The following is a 25,822-nucleotide window of genomic DNA, read 5'->3' as shown; positions in this document are numbered from 1 at the left end:
CACTTAGCACATTGCCGCCCCCAGCTACGCTTGCCCTCTATTGGAATCCGGTCCGTTACCCTTAACGACCATCGGTTATCTTGCCTTCGCATTACATGTTAAATTGAATTCAGCGCAAAAAAAACAGACAAGGGACAAAGAGAGACACACTGAGACAACACGAGCGCTGACTACCAACTGTTTATTCATGCTGAAGTACAGGGGATATATAGGAAGGGAATGAAGAGCATGCGCGTAGCGAGGTACAGATAATGCACATCCGTCAAGCAAACGAGTTAATCAAAAAACGAATCTAAAAAAGCACATTCAGATGAGTATATGTGTACCGACGTGTCACTGACACAACGTTCGGACAGCTTTCTGATATAATAAGCTTCTAAAACGAGCCTTGCCTTATCATTACCGCTCTTGCCAAGAATCGTGGTCTTCTCTAATCCCGCCCTACATTTACACGAAGCAAGGTGCCGCACAAGATTCACATTCGTGTCGTTATTTTCTATGTTTTTGGCATGCTCCCGTAGCCGGTCATTAATACAGCGGCCAGTTTGGCCAACGTATGAAGCCCCACATGAGAGGGGGATGCAGTACACCACACCTATTGCACATTTGGCGTAGGCGAACCCATGTTTTTTGTTGGCGCCCAGAAAAGACATGAAACCCCTTCTTCTAAGCCGGTGGTGGTCCCTTATGTACACCAACTCTCTCACAACCTCAAAAAAGTGGCTGGCAGGCACCACGTGCCCTTGGTATTCTCAGCTCCAAACAAGCTGTCCAAGCTATGCCCTCGCATTACTGGTTGTGCCGGCAGGGGCTGCAACAAAAAACATGGGTTCGCCTACGCCAAATGTACAATAGGTGTGGTGTACTGCATCCCCCTCTCATGTGGGGCTTCATACGTTGGCCAAACTGGCCGCTGTATTAATGACCGGCTACGGGAGCATGCCAAAAACATAGAAAATAACGACACGAATGTGAATCTTGTGCGGCACCTTGCTTCGTGTAAATGTAGGGCGGGATTAGAGAAGACCACGATTCTTGGCAAGAGCGGTAATGATAAGGCAAGGCTCGTTTTAGAAGCTTATTATATCAGAAAGCTGTCCGAACGTTGTGTCAGTGACACGTCGGTACACATATACTCATCTGAATGTGCTTTTTTAGATTCGTTTTTTGATTAACTCGTTTGCTTGACGGATGTGCATTATCTGTACCTCGCTACGCGCATGCTCTTCATTCCCTTCCTATATATCCCCTGTACTTCAGCATGAATAAACAGTTGGTAGTCAGCGCTCGTGTTGTCTCAGTGTGTCTCTCTTTGTCCCTTGTCTGTTTTTTTGCGCTGAATTCAATTTAACATGCTTCACCAACTAGCCCGGCAGCTTGCTCTCCTGATTCGCATTACATGTTCTGTTCATGCCCATTTCATGTTTCTCATTTTTTCAATTCGACTAGGTATATCAATAACTCGTGTTTCATTCTCATTAAGCCACTCTGCTCTCATCGTGCCTCTTAATTTTCCTTTCCATTGGCCGCTTAGGGTTGCTGAAATTAAGTTAAAGCTTTGTCCTTAGCCTTTATGTCGCTGTTTCATAGGTGAGTTCAGAAACATACAACTGATATATACTTTACCAAATGTTTTTAGGGGAATCCCCCAAGGTGGAGTAGATTTGTAATAAGGGGGGGAGGAGGGGGGGGTAATTACTCCCTTATTGTTATATACTTTCCTCTTGAGAGATAATCGTAAACTGCCATTCATTACCTGAAAGTACCTCTCCAGTGCACTCGATCCGATACCCATTCTTACTTTCCTGGTTATTTCATCTGCGGGATCCGGACCTGCGGTGACTACCTGTCCTATGTAGTGGATATAGGTATTCCCTCACCAATCCCAACGCTTCGCTGCCTGTGTTATATAAGTTGGGTTCTCTTCCGACACTGTTGAACATCAGTTTTCTTTATATTCCCGAAAGACGCTGGTTAGATCCCGGCCGCGGCGGTCGAATTTCAATGGCGGCGAAATTCTAGATGCCCGTGCACTGTGCGATGTCAGAGCACGTTAAAGAACTCCAGGTGGTCGATATATCCGGAGCCCTTCAATACGGCGTCGCTCATAGCCTGAGTGGCTTTGGGACGTTAAACCCGCATAAACCAAACCAAAGAAAACAACTTTTCTTTATACAGTCTAGCCCGTTTATAACGAAGCAACTTATAGCGAAATAGCGGTTATAACGAAGGGATTTCAATTTCCCATTCCCATTTTTGCATTTTGAATACATTTTGGGTCCGGTTTTAACGAAGTAAATAAGAGCGCGTCAGCGGATATAACGAAGAGATTTAATACCAACCGGAAAATAATCTGCCAATAAACACATTTTTGCGTCCTTGAGGCGATTTTTTCTGCGAAAATAGGAGCAAAATTCGGCTGACGGCGTCCTTTCGTGCCGTCGTCTGCTCTCCTGCGGAGCGAAAGGTTGCTTCACTGCATCGCATGGCACGCCGGTCTGGTGTTGCGCCGTCCGTGAACGGCGTCGTTGTTGTTGTTGTGACTGAGAGAAGGATGAAAAGGAAATTGCACGGGCCTGCTACTGGCTCGAACCAAGCCACCACCGCTGCCACGTGCAGATAGAGAAGAGCTAAGAGATCAGAGGAAAGACAAAAAGGAAAGAAAAGACGCGCGTCGCAGCAACAACTGCGTCCGCCGGAGCGGACGCTGCTGAAAAAAATCAGGTAAGCGGCCGAAGCCGCACTCGCCGAAGCGAGGACAGGGCGTCACGGCGTCGAGCGGTAGAGCACGTCGCGCAGGGGAAAAATGTAAAAAAGAACAGAGACGATTTTTTTTTGTTTTCATGACGTCGCAGAGAGCGGCCGTCTTAGCCAATCTCGGTTCTCTATTTCTCCCAGGCAGTCGGCGCCAAGGCTGGACTGCAGTCTGCAGGAGGTGTGGCAGCGCGCGCTTTGTTTTATGTCAGTGCCGCGGTGCGCAAGGCAGGGAGAAAGCGCGGCAGCATTGTGCATGTTGGAAGCGTGGCTCATTTTTATCGTTATCGCGTTATCGCGGAGTTCGACCAGATCTTTGGTTCGCAGTTGGAAGGTATGGAAGCCGCAATCCTGAAGTCCGCACTCGCGAAACGTGTTCAGGGGACGCTGGACGACTTCTTTGAGCGGCAATAAATCGGTATGCCGATGTTTGCATTTTTTTTTTCGCAGTCCACATATAACGAAATAGCGGATATAGCGAAGTGATTTCCGATTCCCGCCGACTTCGTTATAACCGGGCTAGACTGTATTAGATTTTGAACCTATTATTCTGCTTTGCGTGTTTGGGTCTTTGATCACGCTTTGCAATTTGTCCCTTGCGGTACCTAACAAGGAAACATCAGCGAATCATCGATTTACAAGTTAATATCCATTTAATTTTATTGCCTATTTCCAATCAAGATCATGAATACTTCGTGCAAACTCATGATGAAGAGTACCGGAGAGATCGTGTCTCCCTGATTTATTTTCCTGATTTATTTTGTAGAGAAGAGCTATGGCATCTGTGCAGCCACTGTAGATATTTTTCAGTACTTTTACGCATGCCTCTTCTATGCTCCGGCTCCGAAATTCCTGCATGATAGTTGTAATTTAGACTGAGTCAACTACTTTCTAGTAATCAATAAAAGCTAAATATAGCGACTGGTTATATTCTGAGCATCTATCATCTATTCGGTAATGTGAATATGGGGTCTTGTGGGGTTGCTTTTGAGACAGGCAGCCTGGTTCCTTGGTTGTTCCGTTCGCAATTGCGTCAGTAAATACCTTGTAGGCAATGACGAGTCCGATATAGATATTGTGTAATAAAGGCAGTTCCGGGGCCTTCAGGTTTTTATAAATTAAGAAAATTGATATAGATTGCAGTCAGCAGGTAAATAAGATTGTATATTTTGCTACTGGGACCATTAAATAAAAGTTACAGCTCTTTTTCGCCATCGTGCTCTTCGTAGAAAATCTCGAGGTGCAAAATTGTTAAAAATTTTCCTACCCGCACTAAGCAAGCAAACTTTCATTATTGAGCATACACGTCGAAGTTATGCGAAACGGTACGGTTTTTTGAATGGTCAACAATTTCTCGGTAAATTTTTGAGCAACACGAACTTTTTGTTTTCTTCTTGTTGGTATACACCAGGGACATGGTTACGGCTCTCAAAATCCGAGAAGCTAAAGTTAAAGAGTGCCGAGCAATTGCTGAAGCTGATATCGCTCACGCCAGGTCCCTCCCCCCAAGACTGCCCCGTACGACCACGTGAGCAGTGGGATATTTTTTATGGCGTAAAAATTCTCCAAAAAGGGCCGCATCGATGAGGTATGCAAATTGTTTTCAAATCAATAGCAGTTAGAATTATTAGCTGCACACTGGATTAAAAGCCATTATTTAAAATTACCGCACCATAGCTATCGCTGCGGTGGCTCAGTGGTTAGAGCGCTCGCCTACTCAGCTGGAGTACCTGGGTTCGAACTCGACCGTGGCGGCCGCGTTTTGATGGAGGCGAAACGCAAAAGACACCCGTGTGCTGTGCGATGTCAGCGAACGTTAAAGGTCTCCAGTTGGTCGAAATTATTCCGGAGCCCTCCACTATGTGACCTCCATCATCCTTTCTTCTTTCACTCACTTCTTTCTCCCTTTCTTACGGTGCGGTTTGGATATCCACCGAGATATGTCAGACAGTTACTGCGCCATTTCCTTTCCTCAAAAACAATTTTTGCGCCGTAAACCCGAAACAGTTTGTGCTATCTTCGCTTCCGATACTCACCGAAAGAAAGACTTTTGCTGAAAAAAAGAACATCACAGCAGCCACTTCCAAATGCCTGTGGAAGGGTAGGAAATAGCAGCATATATTTATTAAGCACGGATTACTACTGGCGTCAAAGGGGTAAACCAGCAAGGTTACGACGGCAAAACAGAAAACCTGCCGTGCCTAGTGCTTCAGGCATCCCATTTTTCTGGTTTGGTTTACGGTTTATGGGGGTCTAACGGCCCAGAGCGACTTAGGCTATGAAGGATGCCGTAGTGGAGGGCTCCGGAAATTTCGACCACCTGGGGTTCTTTAACGTGGTATGACGTCGCACAGTACACGGGCCTCTAGAATTTCGCGGCTGGGATCGAACCCGCGTTGTTCGGGTCAGCAGCAGGGCACCATAAGCACTGAGCCATTTTCTGTTGCGCTTTTTTTCCTTTTGCTAGTGCACCCTCGCGGAAACTAGAAGTGTATTCTCCGTGCGCAAGCTGCTCACTAGCAGGTCGCGTGCCACGTCACGCTGGACGAATCCTGTCTCGAGGGCGTTCTTGCAGATGTACGCGAAGAAATCTGTGCACGGCTGCTGGTTGGCGCCGTTGGCGGCGAAAAGCGTGGCTGCCTCGCTGGGGCAGCAGAACTTCGTCGCAGTGCCACGCGTGCTCACCCTCTTGGCAGCCCAGTGAACAGCGAGTCAGGCCAGCGCGGTGGTGGCGGTGGCTAAAGCGGCCCCAGTTGCGCAGCTCAGGCAGACGCCTGCCGATCGCAACTCTTTACTTCGCAGGATGGAAGTCCGAGTCCAGGGGCGACCGGTTCCAGTTGGCGAAAGTAGGTCTTCTCTCGTCGGCCGAGCTTCCATCTTCTCCTTCTTCTTCTTCCTCTCTATAATGGCACATACCCACACGGGGGGTTGGCCAAGGTGTAGTGGCATAAATAAGGAAATTTTCATAGTATGACGACAAAATATCGGAACGTGAATTTTGAAAATGTGTCCATGAAAAACGACAGAAGAATATATAAAGTTAAAAAAAAAGAACGTTTAGGGAGAAAAAATAGCTGAGGCTTAACTTGGTTAAGCTTGGTTAACTTGGTTAAGCATCATCGTGTCGCGTAATATGGAGGCGCACAACCACAGCGACGGCGCGAGGTGGGCCCCCGTTTCTCCACTGCCGTGACGTCATCGTGTCACGTGGTGTGACGTCATGTATCACGTGATTTGGAGGCGCACAACCGCCGCGACGGCGCGAGGTGGGCCCCCGTTTCTCCACTGCCGTGACGTCATCGTGTCACGTGATGTGACGTCATGTATCATGTGATTTGGAGGCGCATAACCACGGTGAAGGGCTGAAGTGGTAGCTAAAGTAGTATGCTTCGCATAAAAAAAAATCCAATACTTTTAAAGGAGTTAGCAAATCAACCTACCAGTTGCAATTATGTAATCATGGAGATTCCCACAAATTGAACCCAATGCAAATCCTTTGACGCTCGCACCGAACGATAACAACTCTGGCAGAGATAACGGGAGCCCTAACCTGGAGAAAGGGACCTCCAGGTAAATCTTTCTCTGAAGTGCGAACTTTGGACAATAGAGAAGGAAATGGTCGACAGATTCAACGTCCCCGCAAGACTCACATAGGTTTGTCGGTGACCACCCACATCTGCATAGGTATAAATTTAAACTGGGAATCCTGCACCGCAGTCGCGTCATTGATACCTCACACTGCCTGGTTTTACACGAACGGACGTTCCATTTATACGCTAAGTGCTGATAATCAGTAGTATTTAGTAAGGAATCGCGTAACCTGGCTGATATGTGTTGGAACCGCTGAAACGTGCAGATCGCCAGCAGACTGAAATTCGGGACGGGATGCGTTACTGACCCGTGAAGAGCCGACCTTGCTGAATAATCAGCCACCTCGTTTGAATGAATGCCTGCATGACCAGGAACCCAAAAAAAACGGACCTCCTTTAAAGTGGATGGGACAAAAAATCGCAGGAAACGGCACAAAAAATCTTTTTGGGAAATTTCAAGGGAGACTAAAACTGACAAACAATCAGCCAGGATGATAACGTGAGATACATGACACGGAATTTTGTGCAGGGCCATTCCAAGAGACAAAAATTCCGCAAAGAATATAGGGATATAATCTGGGATGCGGGCAGAATAGCTCCATGCCCAATCCTGCGAAAGGTGCCAACTGCAGCTTTTTGGCAGCTGACGGAGGCATCGGTAGAAATCACCACATGATGGGGGAATTCCGCTATCTGACCAGAAAGAATGCCGTTTAAAATGTTTGTAGGCATGTGTTTCGCATGAGATGAGAAGATGTGGTCAAAATGGTATTCCACTGCCGCCGGCGTGTCGTCAACCCACTGAAAAGAACTGAGATCAACACCAACCGGTGATAAAAGTTTCTGTGTTAAGGTAATTTGTGGCATTTGATATCGTGGCCAATGATGGTAAAAAAATAAGGCCGGCTGAGACACAAAAATAGGAGCACTGACATTAGTCATCGGGTCCAACGACCTGAGGAAAGTTCGCACCATGAGTATTTGAAAGCGGGAAATTAAATCGGGCATACTGGCTTCGAGATAAAGCAGGGCGTCTGAAACTGATTTTGGGAGACCAAGGCAGAGACGGAGAGCACACCTTTCCAGTAAGATTAAGGGTGTGACCTTGTAGTTTGCGCTACCAGAGAACAGAATGCAACTGAATTCAAGTATAGGTCTTACATAAGCTTTGTATAGTAACAATAATGTGTCGCGGCGCATCCCAAACCTTTTATTGGCGATTCGTGTCAGCCGGCCTTGAGCGCGTTCTCCTTTACGCACGTTGTTCTTTATATGAAGGCTCCAATCTAAGTTTGGATGGTAAGTAACACCTAGATATGTAACAGATTCCACTTGTGGAATCAGATTAGAGTGATGGGCTAATGAAATGTGCAAAGGCGTGTCTGGAGGGAATACCAGTATGCCACATTTGTTAACATTCAGGGATAAATTAATACGGTGCAACCAAACTCCAAGAGCACCTAAATATCCCTGCAGAATCTGGTAAATTGAATGGATATCCGTGGCCGAGGCGAAAAAATCTATCATCTGCATACACAAAAACTGTTATATCAGGATGGATGGGGATGTCACTGACCAAAATATTAAAAGCAGCGGTGATACACCGAACCTTGCGGCACTCCTCTTGATTGATGATAAGTATTAGAACATATGGTACCCTCTGCGCAGTAAAAGTATGTGTCCTTTAGAAATTCAGATATCCATGCATAAATGTAGGTTGGAGGATGTAACTGCGCAAGTCTGTTAAGTAAAATAGTATGTTCTATACTATCATAGGCTTTTGCTACATCAAGAGTCACCAAAGCTGAAACTTCTCTTCTGCGTATCGAGAGCCGGATTCTACTTTCTGGATCCACATGCGCTGTCCATATAGAGCATCCGCGACGAAAGCTAATCTGTGCTGAGCTAAGGCCATTAACATCCTGGACATGTTTTGTGAGATGACTGTGCACTACTCCTTCAATTAATTTGACTAAATTTGAAGTTAGCGCAATTGGCCGAATATTATCTAAGACGTACCCTTTACCTGCATCTTTCCTCAATAAAATAATTTTCGCTATCTTCCAAATGCTTGGAATCCATGCATTTTTCAATGAAATATTGACAATCTCTAAGAGGTTGCTTGTAAAATCCTGGGCTAAAATTTTAATCTTACCAACAGTGACACCATCTTGTACGGGAGCTGAGGGATGCATCATTGCCAGGACTGAGAGGAGCTCTGATGCATCAACCTCGGTATAATCCGAAGAGGGTGTGATTCCGCGCAGAGGGACGTTTCTTTGAGTCTGGAAACGTACCGCTAGTCCCTGAGCAATTTTTGTTATAGTCCTCCTTGGATTTTGCAATTGTTCTTTTCAAAGATGCAGAAAAAGATGTGTAATTTAACGAATTTGCTGAACACTGGTTGCAGGATAGCCTCTTCCAGGCCGCTTTTCTGCAACGATAGGCCTTCTCACATTCTTGGGTCCACCAGGGAGACGGCTGTTTATTAGGTCTACTGCACTTTGCAAAAATGAAACCGCCTGCTGAGCTCTGTCATCCCGGCTAGTACTGACTATAGAGGCAAGTGAGGCGGACATCAAACTTTTATAAATATTTTGATTGACAAATTTATCGTTTACACAATTATTTTTGTGCGGAGATAACCGGATAGTGAAAGTTACAGGAAAGTGATCACTAGATGTACCCGAATCTTCTGTCAACCAATCGGTCACCTCTAGCCTACCTGCTGATAATGATAAGTCAATGGCTGAGCGAGCACCACCTCGCATAAATGTTATATCTCTTGAATTACAGCAGCGTACAGCATTTGCAGACAGCCACGACCAGAGAAGCTGGCCGCAGGAATCAGTGCGACTTCCCCATTCACTGTGGTGGGAATAAAAATCTCCCGCAATAACTACACTGCTTGCGCCAGCCACCAACCTGTCTAAGCAGTCTGTCCTGTGGACACCTAAAGGAAAGTAGGTATTAGCAATTGTAATATCAGCACACTGCGGAAATGAAGTTTTGAGCGCTAAAAGTTCACGGTCAGGGAGAAGAATTTTCTTAGAGATAGATGCCTGATGACATATGTGTTTAGAAAGCATGATTACCAATCCACCTCCCCTACCAGCATTTCGATCTAATCTGAAAATTCGAAAGTTTTTCATTGAAAATGATTTATAAGGTGATAACCACGTTTCTTGTAAAATCACGATATCAGGGTTATGTTTCTGAATAAGTAGTTCTAGATCTGGAAGAGAAGAGAGTATGGAGCGGCAATTCCATTGTAACACTTTGATACCTGCCATGATTACTGACGAATTGAAGAGGCAGACACCGCCTCTTTGAGGATATCAACATTGGGAAGAAGTTTTGGTGGTACTTTTCTAGCTTTCTTCTCATGAGAACTAGATTTAGATGGTGACGAGGAAGCACGACGCTTCTGCGAAAAAAAAAAATTAGACCTCACCGAAACGGGCAAGGCCCCACAAAAATTGGCCTATAGGCTCATTGGAATGCCCCTCCCCGCGGTGATCTTTAGCAAAAGGCGAAAGATCAGTTCGCGGCATTGAGGAGAGGCCTTTCTCGTCTTTGTTATGCACTGACCGAAGCGCTGGGGATCATTTTTTTTTTATTTTCAACACTTGCCATATATGGTATAGAAAGTTAAGCTAGAGTAGGTGGTTGAGAATATTCTCTTCAAGAAACCTGACCAAGCTCTGGCTCATATACTCTCCCGAGCGTTTATCCTACTAAGGTATCTGTGAGGCCGGTTTTCATTGCGAGAGAATTATATGACTCATCAGCAACAAATCCAGACGTCCAAAAACAATGACTTCCGAAAATCCATGTGACGAGGGAAAGAAAAATAAAATTTCTGCCTGTCCGTCATGGTGGCTTAGTGGTTATGGCGCTCGGCTGCTGACACGAAAGACACGGATTCGAAATCGGCCGCGGCGCTCGAATTTCGATGGATCCAGAATTCTAGAGGGCCTTGTACAGTGCGATGTCAGTGCACATTTCAGGTCCCCAGGTGGTCGTAATTTCCGGAGCCCTTCACTACGGCGTCCCTCATAGCCTGAGTGCGAATATGCAGGATATTGAATTCAGGAGTTCCAGAGGCATTACCAAAAAACAGTAACTAAATACGTTACTCGTTACACTAAAAAAAACGCATTACCGCCCTACTTTACCTACAAAAAAAGGTAACGCGTTACCGTTGCCGTTACCGAAAAAACGTAACGCTCGTTACTTTGCCGTTTCTCAATGGCCATTAGTTTTAATCAGTGCGTCTTCGCTATAAGAACTCAAGATAACAATTTTATAAAGCTCATGCTTCATTTAATTCCAACTTCAGAAAAAAACCATAGCTGAACATAACAAATTTACACCAATTCTGGCGTGCGTTTTCTTACGAAATTACTCGCGGAAATTGTGTAGCCATAAAGAAATGTTTAAATGTCATAGTTGGGGAAAAGATATATTTGCGCACATAAACAATTTTTTTTACTTGAACCTGCATTATTATCGCAAAAATTCAAGTGTTTACGTCAGGGTGTTCGAGGTAAGCTTCGCTCGCTTAGGAACTCAACTAGAAACATAGCCACAGTTGGAAACAGCCCTGTTGACTGCAGTCTCCTTTTCTGTGCTGTACCATTGTACTCCTTCGAAGGCTCTCTTGGGGGCATCTTGAAGTAAACTGGCGACATTCCTGGCTTTGCTCAGAAGAGGGAACTGCTTCCACCAAGAATGCGAGAGTGTCGCCTGGGAACGAGACCTTTTGGTTGGAAAACAAGCTTACGCAGAAACTGACGTACAGATTTCTGCAAATGGTCCATTGGTGGCTCGGCATGCGTCCACCCTTTAGAGAGTTGTGTGTGTGAGTGGTTTGGGGGTGAAGACAAGTGCGTGACGGCGTGTTCGTGCTTTTTTTTTTAGTTGAGTGCTTCGTCAAGGGCAGATGTTTTTTGGCATGCATGAGCCGCAACAAGAGTCATCGAGAAAACCGGTAGAATTTGTTTATTTGCAACATCATTTTCGTTTTTTTTTAAAAGAGGCGGAGGAGGACAACTGAAATAAAAAGTAACAAGTAACGTGACACCTCACGTTACCGAAAAATGTTAACGTAAGTACGTTACCGTTACAGTTCCCAAATGGTAACGAGTACGTTACTAAGTTACCGAAAAAACTAACGCGTTACCGGTAACGCCGTTACTTGTAACGCGTTACCGACAACACTGAGGGTGACATGCACTTTTCATTCCTGGGTCGCGGCTATTAGGACCTGGAAAAAGGATTTAATACTTGCATGCCATGCCAGCATGCAGAGGGGGACGACTTGTACATAGAAAAAAAAAGCCCGGTGAGTCGCAGTAACTAGTGGCGGTTTGAAGCAGTTTTCGGCGTAGGCTGCTGGCTACAGGTACCGCCATTGGGATATGGTTCACCAGCTTGCACTAGTCACCACAGTGCACCGTGAACACTTTTCATACAATAACACCGAAAGAACGGTAGCATTTTCCACGCGATTACGGACACAGAAGAACTCATACATCGATCGCCACGAACGTGATGTCTGTGCTAAAGCCCGCTACGAGAAATTAAGCAAGCAAATCTCACTTTCGAACGAGTGAGTGACAGGGTCATGGCAGAAGACACACGTAATGAATTTAGATAGGTTAACGTCAGTTACAACCCTACCGCATGTTGCATTTACTTGCCCGCAGATGCAAGTGTTGAAATAGCAGGTTTAAAGGAATAACTGGAGCAAATTTGTCCGGTATTGTACCCTTCTCCGGCTTTCATGTTAGGTAAGGCGTTAACAAGCAATCCTGAATATTTCGTGACTGCACGCTGACACTTCGGCACGCGCGCACAAAGACGGACTATGTCTTCACTTTCATTACCACACGCTACAAAAGTAACGTTCACAGGGCTGCAATGAAGTTATCCTTGCTCTGTATGCGCATAGATTTCCTGCTTCAAAGCTCCTTCTCACAGACTGACAACACACAAACACGAATATGTAAAGCAACAGATAAGGAACGGGCACAACCGGCAACACAGGAAAAGCGTGCGAGTTTTGATGCCGCCCGCGACGCAGCTTTCGCCGTCACACAACTTGCCTGCATGGTTGGCGTGGACGCATTTAAAATACGAATAAACATTATGAGCATCAAGTAGACAACCTAAGATAACTATATCTTATATGAGGCTGCAAGGTTTCACTCGCGCACAAGGTATAGTTGATTGGAAACTGGCCGTCAATTAAGGCAAGAGAAAAACCGAAACTGGACGCTGTTTGCTCTTGGTTTCGATATCGCATTCGGCGGATCGCTATCCTTGCAGGCTTTGAATTTTATCCGGCTTAACTTGTACGTACGACGGTTTATTAGTCCTATTAGTGCTATTAGTGCGCCAGCTTTTATCCGATGGATACCCACCCCGAACAAAATAGTCCCTTGTCAGCCTTGGCAGCTGGCCTAGCGCGAGTGCTCCGTCCCGCGGCACTGCCCACTCATCGTCGTGTTTCCCTCCTGACAGTGCAACGCTGAAAAAAGCGTTCCAACTAAAAAAGTCTATATTTAAAAATTGTGCAAAGTTTTAGGTGGAACATCTTGTATATGTCGTTTACTTGAACCTAAGTGAATGGTTAACGTCCCAAAGCGACTCAGGCTATGAGGGACGCCTTAGTGAAGGGCTCCGGAAATTTCGACCAGCAGGGGTTCTTTAACGTGCACTCACATCGCACAGTACACAGGCCTCTAGAATTTAGCCTCCATCGAAATAGCTGTGGACATAAATGTCAGGCAGAACACTATACTCCTCAGGACAATAAAAGATGGTAGCATGAGCATACATTTTATAGTCTTTGAATGAAATAAATCAGACTGGCACCTATGTATATGCCTCGTGGGGGTGTTCACAAAGAAGTAGCTGCAAAGGAGCAGGCAGCACATGCAGTGTAACTGCGATTGAGTTTCACATAATAATTAGTGCAAGGCATGGGGAGGACTGCTCAATATGTGCAACACAACAAAGTGGGGTATTTAATTTGAATTCACCAAGAAAGTTCTTCAACATTCTTTATTAGAATGGATGTATGAATAGCACGTAAATGCATGGTGGTTGAGAAAATGAGAGGTTCAAACTTTTCTACAAAGCAGCCAAGAAAACTACCTGACATTGTCGTGCCACTGGTAATGCTACGCCATCAGAGAACAGCACTGAGTGCTGAAGAGAGTGATGATAGAAATTCTTCGCTGGATGAAAAACATAATTCTGTCTGTGCATGCTCGAAGTAAAATTACGGTAAAAGAGAGAAACAGCAGCTTTTTGAAGAACCGCACAGCAATACAATTTTAATGCACGACATGTCAAAGAAGTGAGTCTTACAAACAGCCAGAATGCATGTAACATTTTGCAAAGGCTACTGTAATAAAATACTCATGTGCACTGAGCAATTTCACGCAATTAATCAAATTCCGAGCTTTACAGTACACTACAAGATGACAATGTTTCTCGCAGACACCAATCACGGTATGACAGTTGTGACCATCCAATGCAAAAATCTCATTTCTCATAACGCGGAGTGGTTTCCTTTTATGACAATGCAAAAATGTTATGTGTCTTCCTTGCAGCATTGCAATATAGTCACTGAGGCCGAATTTCAAAACTGGACTCCAGACTAGAGTGCGCAATATTTCTGAATGCATAAAACGCACAATACATAACCAACGCAATGCGATACCTATGTAGAGAAAGTTTAGACCCTCTTGAATCTACGTTAGCAGGCACAAGCGTTTACAGAATAAATTTTGAGTTTCAGAACAAACAAAAAGCGGTGTTCTACATATAGGACGCGAGGCGTATATGCGTTAACTGTGCCTGACCTTCAAAGAATGCGAATGCAAGATATGGAAAGCACTTACTGCCGTGCAACGAAGAAAAGCGGGGGCTATTTAATTTGAATTCCCCAGAAGGTTGCTCAATGTTTCTTATCTGAATGGATGCATGTAACGGCATGAAAATGCACAGTGGCTGAGAAAAAGAGAGGTTGAAAGTTTTCTCCAAAGTAAGCGACCAAACTACCGCTCATTGTCGTGCCACTGGAAATACAATGCTATTAGACAGAATAGACTTGCTGTGGGAACCAGAACCAAGTGCTGAAGCAATTGGCAATAAAAATTCTTTCCTAGATGCAAGGCACAATGATGTCTGTGGAAGCTCGAAGCAAAATGCTAAAAAATGGAAACATCAGCTACTCGAAGAAAAAGGTTAACGAAAGAACTGCACTGCTTCTGAATTTAGTGCACAACATGTCAAGTACGTTTTACAAACAGCCAGAAGGTATTCAACATTTTGTAATCGCAAATGTAATAAAATAATCATCTGCAATTTCACACAACAAACCCAAATTACTAACTTTACAATACACTACAAAATAACAATGTTTTTCATAGGCACCAATCAAATCACTTTTTCTTTCAGCAGCCACGACCCTTGCAACTAGTTATCATGAAAACCTTACAAACAACCAGAGCGTATTCAACAATGTGTAATGGAAACTGGAATAAAAGACTTATGTGCACTAAGCAACCTCACAAAAATGACCCAAATTACGTGCGTTACAATACACTACAAGATTACAATGTTTGTCTTAGGCACTAATCACAGTATTTTTGTTTCAGCAGCCATGACCCCTGCAGCTTGTTATCAAGAACACCTTATGTAAAAAACAAGGCTTCTTCAAGTAACACCAACACAACAAAGAAGCTAGCACAAAACGAAATGGCGACAAACACCTGATATTGTGACAACCACAACAGATAAAAATGGTGTGAATATAAAGCTCCACAAATATTATGCCATTTATATCCAGAAGAGATAGTGGTCTGAGAAATGGTGATGTAGATGCTCGTAAACTCTTTGTTGGCTTTGATACCGAAGTACAGAGAACTGTTCTAAAACGTGCACACTAACACAAGACACATCAACACGAGGTCGGACACTTGCCGTTCGCCACTCATTCCAGCCACTAGCACTGCCAGAATAAACACACTAAGATGAACACAAGAGCAGGTTTTCCTGTGTTGTCACACAAACAGAAATCGGTTCAATGATATTAATGAGGGAATTTATAATGACGATCACAAAAACACGCCCACTCAGACTGCACGAATAAAATGAATGGTTGTGCATGTTTTGCCCCCTTGAATCTTTTCACTGAAGCAGGCAGATAAATGGCATTAGCAATAAAAATTTAGCGCAGTGGAGACGAAGTAGCGTAGATGTAGACTGGTTTACTGAACGCCTGCTCCGAATGCGCAGTGCCCTGCCTGATTGTATCCATGCCACAACGCGTGCGTAGTCAATTTGCGGTAAGCTGGCACACGTCTATGCTATTACGTCTCTGGTATGCTACATCTCTTTGTAATATTGGGAACAATGTTGTTAAAATCTCTCTCCAACGAGAAGTGATGCCATCCACGTATGACCGAGATTTCATTTCCATTCATGCGAGTTTACAAGCATAGCAGGATTACTCTCTGTGTTCAGGAAATACTTATCGCGAGTGTGTGTCTAGCCTAAGGGAAGAACAAATGTATTTTCCTGAAAAAACTTTAAACGTGAACAAAACATACAAATGTAAAGAAAGACGAAGGTTAGCTACCGCCACCCATCATATAGCATTCTGCTAGACTCGCATAAGATCGCACATAAAAAGGTAGATAGGAAAACATATCGACTAAGGGCATTAGAAACTGCTGCTATTCTTTGTGAATCGTCTTTTTGTGGCGTTTTAAATTTTTTCCCTGAGCAAATCTCTTATGGCACAAATCACATTGGAAGGGCTTTTCGCCCTTATGGGATCTCACATGCCTTGCAAGATTTGCACGTACTACAAAGGCCATGGGGCACAGCTGGCACTGATACGGCTTTTCACCCGTGTGGGTACGGATGTGTGCCACCAGGCTTTTCTTCGATTTAAAGCTGCTACCACAGTGGTCACAACGGCAAGGACGCTCACCTGTGTGAGTTCGCTGGTGTTTCACTAAGTTGCTCCGGTCTGAAAAGCTGCTATCACAATAGTCACAATGGTAAGGACGCTCGCCAGTGTGAGTGCGCTGGTGTGACTCCAGGTGGGCCTTTTGTGCAAAGCTCTTTCCACAGTCATCACAATGGTATGGGCGGTCCCCAGTATGGACTCGGAGATGCACCACCAGCTGTGATCTTTTTTCGAACCCCTTGCTGCAGTGGGTGCATTCGTGCACCTTCTTTACTGCAAGTTTACCCCGGTGGTTACAACTGCCAGAAGGAGTAGATTCCATGCAGTGGCTCACTGGGTGCCTTTGATCAGTTGAATCTTGCACAGGAGGTGCACCATGGTCGCTGGGTGTGACGACTGAACCTGTGTGGTAAAGGTTGGTTTGGTTTGGTTTATGGGGTTTAACGTCCCAAAGCGACTAAGGCTATGAGAGACGCCGTAGTGAAGGGCTCCGGAAATTTCGACCACATGTGGTTCTTTAACGTGCACTGACATCGCACAGTACACGGGCCTCTAGAATTTCTCCTCCAAAGAAATTCTAGCCGCCGCGGCCGGGATCGAACCCGCGTCTTTTGGGTCAGCAGCCGAGCACCATAGCCGCTGAGCCACCGCGGCGGCGAACCTGTGTGGTAAAGGAAGAATACTTTCAATCAAATGCAGGAACCAACATTGCAAAGCTCACCTGGAGCTAAGGAAATGAAGATCAATGTGCAGGACATAATTGTCAACAGCTGTGGATGTTTATGAAAAGTTTTATTGAATAGGTCGGCCTTAAGAAGAATTCAGGTCTGAAGAAAGATATCCCTAGAATGAATTCTGCAAGCAGCTGAAAACATTTCAGCTGCAAAAAATGTCATCCTTGCCAACAATATAGGGTAGCATTTGAAATCCATTCTAAGCACTTGCATTACTGCCATCATGATAGACGCTGTGCTAAGCCCACCAAAGTGGGCCTAATACCCAACAAATGACAATTAGCTAAGTTTAGCACACTGCCACTTTTGTTTTCTTTATTTGCTCCTTAGGCAGGGTACAAGAGGAAGCAAAAGCTAAAGGTTAAAAACCTGATGAGGCCTTGGACGCCTGCGCAAGTCCTAACATCAATGCATAGAACTCACAGGGGTGACAGTTTGGTCAACAGTTCACATATTCTGGAAAACAACTTTCCAGAATATCAAAGGCAAATATCATCATAATTCACCAGAGCTCTATGAACTGAAGCTTCTGTATTCTTCACACTGCTCTTTGAAAGACAACCTTCAGGAACAGATTAATGAAGAAAAAGTGAAGATTCTAACCTGATGAGTTTTGTCCAGAAAATCCACCGTATTTGCGTCCACCGGTGGTCAAGCCTGCAAGTGATAGACAGGTTACATCCATAAGACACAGGATTACATGTGCAACAACTTACATGGTGTTATGTGGATGAGACAGTGAAAATAGCATACCAGCTCATAAAAGTGTTGTGCTAGGTCAGGTAAATTGAGTAGGACAGGCTTAAAAACAATCAAGTTCCAAAGCAAACATTCCAAACTTTCAATTCTGCCTCCAGACGAGAACTATAATTATGCTCATGAAAGAATCAGTTACCTAAAAATATCGGAAAGCGGTTGCAAGCAAACCAACAGCCACTTTATAGACCTGTTCGCCAGTACAGTAACTGGCTTCATGGGAACGACTGTACAAGTCTGCCTACGTAGGCTTAAAAACTAACGAGTGTGAGTTATGGTTAGAGACAAAACACATTGGGACAGGATTCCTCCTGTTTTTTTTTGAAGACCTCTTAAGCCCTTTGTACAGCACGTAGGAAAAAAATTTTCAGAGCTTGACAACTGGTAAAAAATTGTCAGGAGACTTGCTTGGAGCCAAGATTACAGCCGCCCACAAGTGAGGCCAACATGCCGAACACGGTATTTCCCCTGCAGAAGCTCCAAGAGTGGCATTAAACAAACCAGTAGAAGCACATCTGAAACAGCACACTACTGTGTGTCAAGTGCAGTTTGAGCGTAACATATTTACTTGTGTAAGGCCCACGCCTCGAATGTGGAATGAAAAATTGTGATGAGAATGAAAGCTGATGACGACAATAGGTGAGATGGTGAAAGGGCAGCTTTGGCTAAAGAAGGCCATGGCTCAAGGCACTTTTTTCGACACAGGTTGGGGTTAAAGGCCCATTTCCAAGCACTGCACCCAGCACAAGCTAGGGGGAAAACTTGCTTATTGCATCACTGGTGGGTATCCAGTGCTAGTACTGAGAATAATACCCTGCACATCCCACATGCGCGGTGCATCCTCCAATGACTATGCCACTGATGCGGGGAGAGTGAACGCAGCAAGACAAAGAATAAAAGTACAACTTGTCATCACTTATCAGAATCGCAGCAACACTAAATCAGTTTTACAGGCATTTTGTGAGGCATGAAGACCTGCCACGTGTCAGGAACTCACTCCGGCAAAATCAGAAAAAAAGACAGAAACAGTGTGGTTCTTAGACGAGTAAGTCTGCTACAGCTTGCATTGCCTTGGGAAACACGGCAAAGAGCACTGCATCTATAGGTCAGTACCGCACAAGGTAAACAGGGTCAACAGAGCACAGAGCTATACAGAAACACTGGGGAGGCAAATTTTTTCAAATGGCTTCACATCATAACAAAAGAATTTCCTCCTCAAAGATAATTCAAGGTACATACAATAATCACGAACTGAAGTCCACACCTGATGAATTACAAATGCGCACAACAGCACTAAGCATGTGAAAACTAAAAAAAACATGTCACCCCGTACAGCCAAATGTCGCCTGCTCTTAAAAGAGCCTCAAAACAGAACGGAAGACGTCAGAATGCAGGCTAAATGCACACAGCAACAAACATAGCTTGGACAGAGTAAGGAATGCTTCGCACATGACAAAGTGAGGACAGTCACCTGTGACCAACCACAAGGAATCATAGCGTAGTCTTCAGCAAAGCCATAAAAATGCCCATAAACCAGTGAACGGCAGCAGATACGATACCATCTATAATTCACCACACAATACTGACAGCAGGGTTCCTGCAGAGCCCCAATGTTCATAAGCCCCACCTAGCGGACAGAGCAAAGTGAAACCCGGTGGAGTCACACCGAAGGACGACAGCAAGCATTTTGAAAATATGTGTGGCTGTACAGAACAAGAATCAATATAAAAATTGATGTGTCAATCACACATTCATCCAAACGGAAATTATTTCAATGCATGCAATATTCACACGATCTTTCTGCTTTAAGTGAAAAACACGAAAGAATTTGGTATAAATGAAATAACCAATTTGCACACTTATCACAGCAACCACAATGTCCAGCACAATTACATTGTTTTCGTTCGTGTGATCTCGCACACCGTCTTGCGCAATGACCATCTCTTCAGTTCCAGAGATCCTGCTTTGATCTCTGAATAATAGAATGGAGTCAGATTAACCCAACTTTGCACCAAAAGTAAAGGCGTCATTTTCTGCCGTTTGCATGTTTAACCGAGCATAATGTCTTGGAACCATTGCCTCTCTTTTATTAAAGATGAGCACCAGCTGCTTATTTTTTTTCGACTCTCCGCATCACAAAGTTAATTGACAAACTGACATGCAACACCCTACAGACACCGGCACAGGCCATCTTCCAAAAATATGCGAAATCACCTGAATATAATAACTGCCCTGAAACATACCCCAGTTTCACTCACTGTGTTGTGGAATGCAGGACGACCACACAGTATCCTCTGATCTCCTATCCACCCCTTTTTATGTGGAGTGCCTGGCTTGGCTAAGATAGCTGGAAGACCAATGTCCTTTGCACGACAGGCATAATCCTCTCTTGGTGCTTGGTTCTGAGTGACCAAATATCATGATTCTAATACTTCTACTACTGAGTGTACACCGCAAGAGTACATAGGTAATAGGCTACGTTCAACTTCAGGTGTTCTCTTCATACCACGACAGAAATGGGAATCTCACCGAGAGCTTAATTTAAACTGGTCAACCATTCCACAGCAGTGATTTCTGCACAACCACTATCGAGTCAAAACGAACAAAAAGAACCTTGTGCCTCGTCAACAACAGGAACAACTGTTAGCGACAACTATGCTGCCGCCCGTTATTCCCTGCTTCCTTCTCCTTTAAGTGAGCCTGTTGTGATTTCAGGGGAAAGAACCATATTGCTTACGAAACAAGTTCACTAAACAAAATTTTTGTTTTCACGGTAATGCCCACTTTAATCATTATTAAGATCCCTGTAATTGAAGCAATTACATCAAAACTATTTCCAATCCACTTTGTGATAGACACAATGCACTGAGATCACTGCACATGGAATTTTCCAGGTTATAAGCATGAAGTAATGGAGTCATGAAAGGGTGGCAGGCGTGGAACCTTGTACGCATTGGCTTTTCTGTCATGGCCTGCAAAATAACAGAGAGCAAAGGAGTGTCACTTTGGAATGAACACAAACGCCACAGGCATCGGAACATGTGTGCTTTTGTGTAGACGGCAATGCACAAAAAGCGCATTTAACAACACTTTCTGTAGCCTTTCTTCTCTAGACACAAAATGTGAAAGGATATGGATAGGAAACAGAAGAGCAATTTGCAATGTGCTGTTAACTGCGAGTAAAAAAATTTGAAACTGATGTTTTCCACCAGCTGAAATGCAATATCAGTTACGGTATCTTTAACAATGCTTGTCACTTCGGCCCAGCTGGTCAGGCTAGTTCTCTTGGCAGATCCAGGTGGATTCTCATGAACCTAACTTTGCAGATGCAAATAAGTGAAAGTAAGGTTCTGCCCGTATTCGCAGCAGTACATTGCTTTCGAAGGTTCATCCTCAGGCACATTTTACCCTGGCCTCGTAATACTGGTCCTCATGTCTGAAGATCGAAACAGAGCACAGTAGACTAAGCAGGAGTCTCCAAAGCCACAACAGCATTGTTTATACGCTTTGCATATAGAGCACATATTATGCAGCAGGCACCTGCCTATTTTAAATGCATCTGCTTGTGTCTGTGGCATGATGCACGTGCAGTACAGTAGAGCTCACTTATAACTGCCACAGACACAACAAACAATTGCTTGACATGAACAAGTGCGGTGCCACCATCAAAGTATGCCTTGGGCAATGGCAATATGTTTCAGATACAACTACGGCCGCATCAGTCGGTTATAGCAAACAAGGAGGTACCGTTAATACCCCCAAATATGAAGGGTTTGCGCTTCCAGTATGCGCGGAGATCGAAGAGCATCTTAGCCCTCGCGAGACCGCCCCGGAAAGAGCATGTCGACCTTACAGAGAAGTAAAAAGGCAGCTTTGAAACCGTAAGTGGATGGCCTACAAGGGCCTGTGCGCTCACCAAATCGGCAGCATCCAAAGTCGAAAAAGAAGAGAGAGAAAGGGAAATTGTTGAAAGCGAACAGTCTCCCCATGGCTACAGCCTCCATGAGGGAACCCAGATAACCACATACAGCCTTTTGACGCATCAAATACAGCACTTGCTGGACATTGTGTATGTCCGATAGATCTCCAAATATGTCTGCATAACATTGAGGGATATCCACAGGATTATCAGAAATGCATCCGTACCTCTAAAATAGTATGTTGTACAGATGTTACGGCTGGACATTTGTCGCATATAATGGATGTGCACATAGGGCAGTTAGACATCTATAGTGCCTCCTATGCATTGCAACAGATGCCTTATTGGCAGTATATAGATCTTTCCAAAAAGGGCTCCCTGTGCGCTGCCATATTGTTCCCTGGACTGCAGTGGGCACCTCGCGCTAGCATGGTGGAAGCGGCGAAACACCTCTCTGGATATCTGGAAACCGGTTCCCCCGTCGCTTCCACCCTGCTAGCGCGAGGTGCCCACTGCAGTCCAGGGAACAATATGGCAGCGCACAGGGAACCCTTTTTGGAAAGGTGTATAGCACCTGGTATCTGCCTGAAGCCTGTGTATAAACTGTATTTAGGCTAGCTAATACAGATAGCATGTAGGTTGACTGACAACCGCTGTAGTAAATGTAAACTATAAGATTTGAATGATGTGCAATAATTAGGATCTCAATCCTCTAGTCTAGCTAAGGTCAAGAAAAAACTTACAAAAGATATTCATTGTACATCAAGCTTTCCTGAATCTTCGCAGCTGCGTTAAATTGGCATCAATATCTTCATTGTTTACAAAAATGTCTTACAACAGCATATAACACATTTTAACAGTCAGCAGCAAAACACTCGAAGAAAACCCAAATGGAAAGGGATTGTCTTTAGTGTTTATAAAATGAGCATACGAAATACAGCTACTACACTACAGAAGAACTAAACACCAAAATGGTTTGGTTTTGGTTTTGGGGGGTTTAACGTCCCAAAGCGACTAAGGCTATGAGAGACGCCGTAGTGAAGGGCTCCGGAAATTTCGACCACCTGGGGTTCTTTAACGTGCACTGACATCGCACAGTACACGGGCCTCTAGAATTTCTCCTCCAAAAAAATTCTAGCCTCCGCGGCCGGGATCGAACCCGCGTCTTTTGGGCCAGCAGCCGAGCACCATAGCCACTGAGCCACCGCGGCGGCACCGAAATGGTCACTTAAGTCAGTCAGGTCAATAACTGTGCCTAATGTGCTTGGTAGGTGAGTATACAGAGCACAGGTCTCAGCAAAACACTACTAAAACATGCTAACAGTGGCTACTCTTGCTGTCACAATTAAGACACATAGCACTGTAATAAAAAGGCATACTCAAAAAGAATACAAAACGCAAGCAGAGTGCTACTTGAGTTCACTGTGAAATATGCATACAGCCACTGCAAAAGACTGAACAGAACGATGAGTACTTAGATCGGCTGCCGATTAAAAACAAGTCATAATAATAAAACAAAAAATGAAACTAAAATGAATATGCACACAGTAGCTTGTAGACCAAAAAAACAAATTGCTGTCCCAAAAATACAGCATGAATGTGCAAACAGAAGCTTGGTTAGTAGATACTTCTTTCAAAATGAATAGAAAAGGAAGTAATGTATATGACAACATCGATGTTAAATGATAAGAGCCGAAACGAAAAGAAACACAAAAATTCAAATAAATGCGGACAGGCTAGCTTTCCTCCTAGCCAAATGAATAGAAAACAAATATGTGAAAAGTAACAAATTCACTGTTTACTGTAAGTACAAAACAATCACTTAAGACAAATGCCAAAAGAAATGCAAAGAAACCTAATAGCTGTTACTCTTATTTGCAGACTAGGCGCAGCACTGTACAGAAAGGACTAAAACTACTTAAGTGAGTGGAACCGTGACAACTTAAGGCAGATAGAAATTGCAGTAAAAAGCACATTTTCAAAAAAAGAAAAGATGACATGAAATGCTATTCACGTTAGCTGTGAGGTGTACATAACAGAACCACTGTACACTCGCCGTCAAAAGTAAATGGAAGGCGACTTTGTCAAAAAAATTTAATTTCTTTAAATCTAAAGCATAATGGTCCATGCTTGTTTGGGCACAGTGGAATTCGCACAATCACAACTGGGCTGCGCAATGTATTCAAGGATGCATGAACTGGGGGCCAATGATTAAATTTTTTCCTGAATATTGCCTTCCGTTTACTTTTGACGGCACCTATACATATAAAAGTCCGAATGAATGAGGACCATATGGCATAATGCTTTGCTCTCTACCATAAGAAATAAATGCTGCGTTGAACAAAAGAAATCTAAAATGAATATGCAAGCAGGAGCTTGTAAAGACTATCAACTGGAGTTGTCATAAAAAACTCTAGCATAACACTTCATAAGCAACTTTAGCTGTGTTGGTGGATATTCAATTACCAGCTTATTCAATAACATTTTGTTCTCAGTCCCTGCCAGCCCATTCACTGTGATTTGAATTGGGATGCTAGATTTTTTTGTGACAAGTCCTGTTTCTAGTCTGCCTACAAGCTTTTGCTTGCATACTGTTTCCAGTTTGTTTTTTCACGCATTTATAATTTCTAAAAATATGCAGTCCCGTAAAGACCCCTTGGCAGCTCTTGCTTCAGCAGGTCCTCACAGTACAGCTACACATCGGCCACTCCAACGGGCAACAAAAGCGACGAGGCCTTGCAGCTCTTGTTCTGGCTTCAAGTTAGTGGGTTCACTGTTCAGCTGTGCATAGGCCACTCCGCTGGGCAGCAAAAGCGACAAAGAAACTTCAGCGCTGTGCCCAAAATAAATAAAATACCTCAAAACTTCTAGCATGCTGAAAATTTAGTTTCCTGAAACTAGCTGTGTGCATCCTATACTGATTACAAATGAACAGGGTCCATGGGCATGCTTGGACTATCTACAATACAGCATCAACGCTAAGTTTTACGCTTTTAGAAATGAACAATGGAGCCTGTTTCCTCTTGTGATCTTTCTGTCCTGCTTCCTTTTATAGTTTCCGAATCCCAAATTAATAGTAAAAAATGAGAACGCACCACCACTGGTTTCCAATTTTTAAGAATGTCCATTCACCAGACATCACAAACACAAAGCAATCTTTACATCTATGTGGCACTACAGTAGAAAGAAGGTGGGGAAGATTAGATTCTCGACAGCATAAAACGAACAAGCCAATTCAAAAGGAGCCTTAATCGGCTCTAGCAGACACAAACAGCTATCCTCTCCTCCAGCTTGCCCCTTGTTCATTTTATGCCTTAACTCTGGACTTCACTATAAAATAAAACAGGCAAAATATCTCGCACCAGTTTACAAGCCAGATATTTTGTAATGGCAGTTTGGCTGAAGTGAATAAACAAATTTTCCACATGGTTATCTGTCACGTAGGCACTCCAACTCATAAAACACTGCAGTAGACTACACAAAAGTTGGGCTTCAAAATCAACTCAGTCATGACATCAAACCTTTTTTTTGTTTTAAATTTGCCCGCTTAAATGCAAGTCTATTTCAGTTGGGACAGACACTGCAATCATCTAATAAGCTTCTGGACTGTCGCAACACATGTAGGCAATCATATGCTTGCACCTAAACTCAATCTTCCTGCAGCTTAAATTTTCAGGTACCAGAGTACGAGGTATGTGAAAAATTAGGGTGATGGCTAAGCTTCATCTTAACAGTAGAGAAAATAGCGTCCACACTAGTAGACACTAAGAGCGCCATCACAAGTGCTCCCCCAGTGACCAGTAGTACTAACTGTTTATACCTCATGTGATATGTCATCGCTCCGCAGTACCCCCAGCTGCAAGCACACCTGATGGAAACTTCACACATCATAACAGCCTACTCTCTCCCTGATGGCCATCTGTGAAAGATTGACACTTTCTGAATTTATCAATTTTCAATGTTGAATTACACCATTGATTAAAATTATCGATGAACAATCTCTATAATCAAATGACGCATCCGCTAGCTGGTCGCTCCTGTAACGCGCTCAACCGACAGCACTTCATTGCGTTTG

General features: G+C 44.0%; 1 non-coding gene and 1 pseudogene across 1 annotated transcript; one reads left to right on the top strand and one right to left on the bottom strand.

Annotated features, from left to right (window-relative positions):
- LOC149328213 (uncharacterized) overlaps nt 1–25,822 on the top strand; it is a 132,812-nt pseudogene that overhangs the window by 31,694 nt on the left and 75,296 nt on the right.
- Nucleotides 9,792–9,917, bottom strand: LOC149328214 (U5 spliceosomal RNA). Its single transcript, XR_016285887.1, has one exon. It is a non-coding gene; the product is annotated as a U5 spliceosomal RNA (small nuclear RNA).

This window comes from Amblyomma mixtum, chromosome 9 (assembly GCF_055824585.1).
Source record: "Amblyomma mixtum isolate Tamu chromosome 9, ASM5582458v1, whole genome shotgun sequence".
Classification (NCBI taxonomy): Eukaryota; Metazoa; Arthropoda; class Arachnida; order Ixodida; family Ixodidae; genus Amblyomma; species Amblyomma mixtum.
Note: the sequence above shows the minus strand (reverse complement) of the source record. Positions and strands in the feature narration are given on the sequence as shown.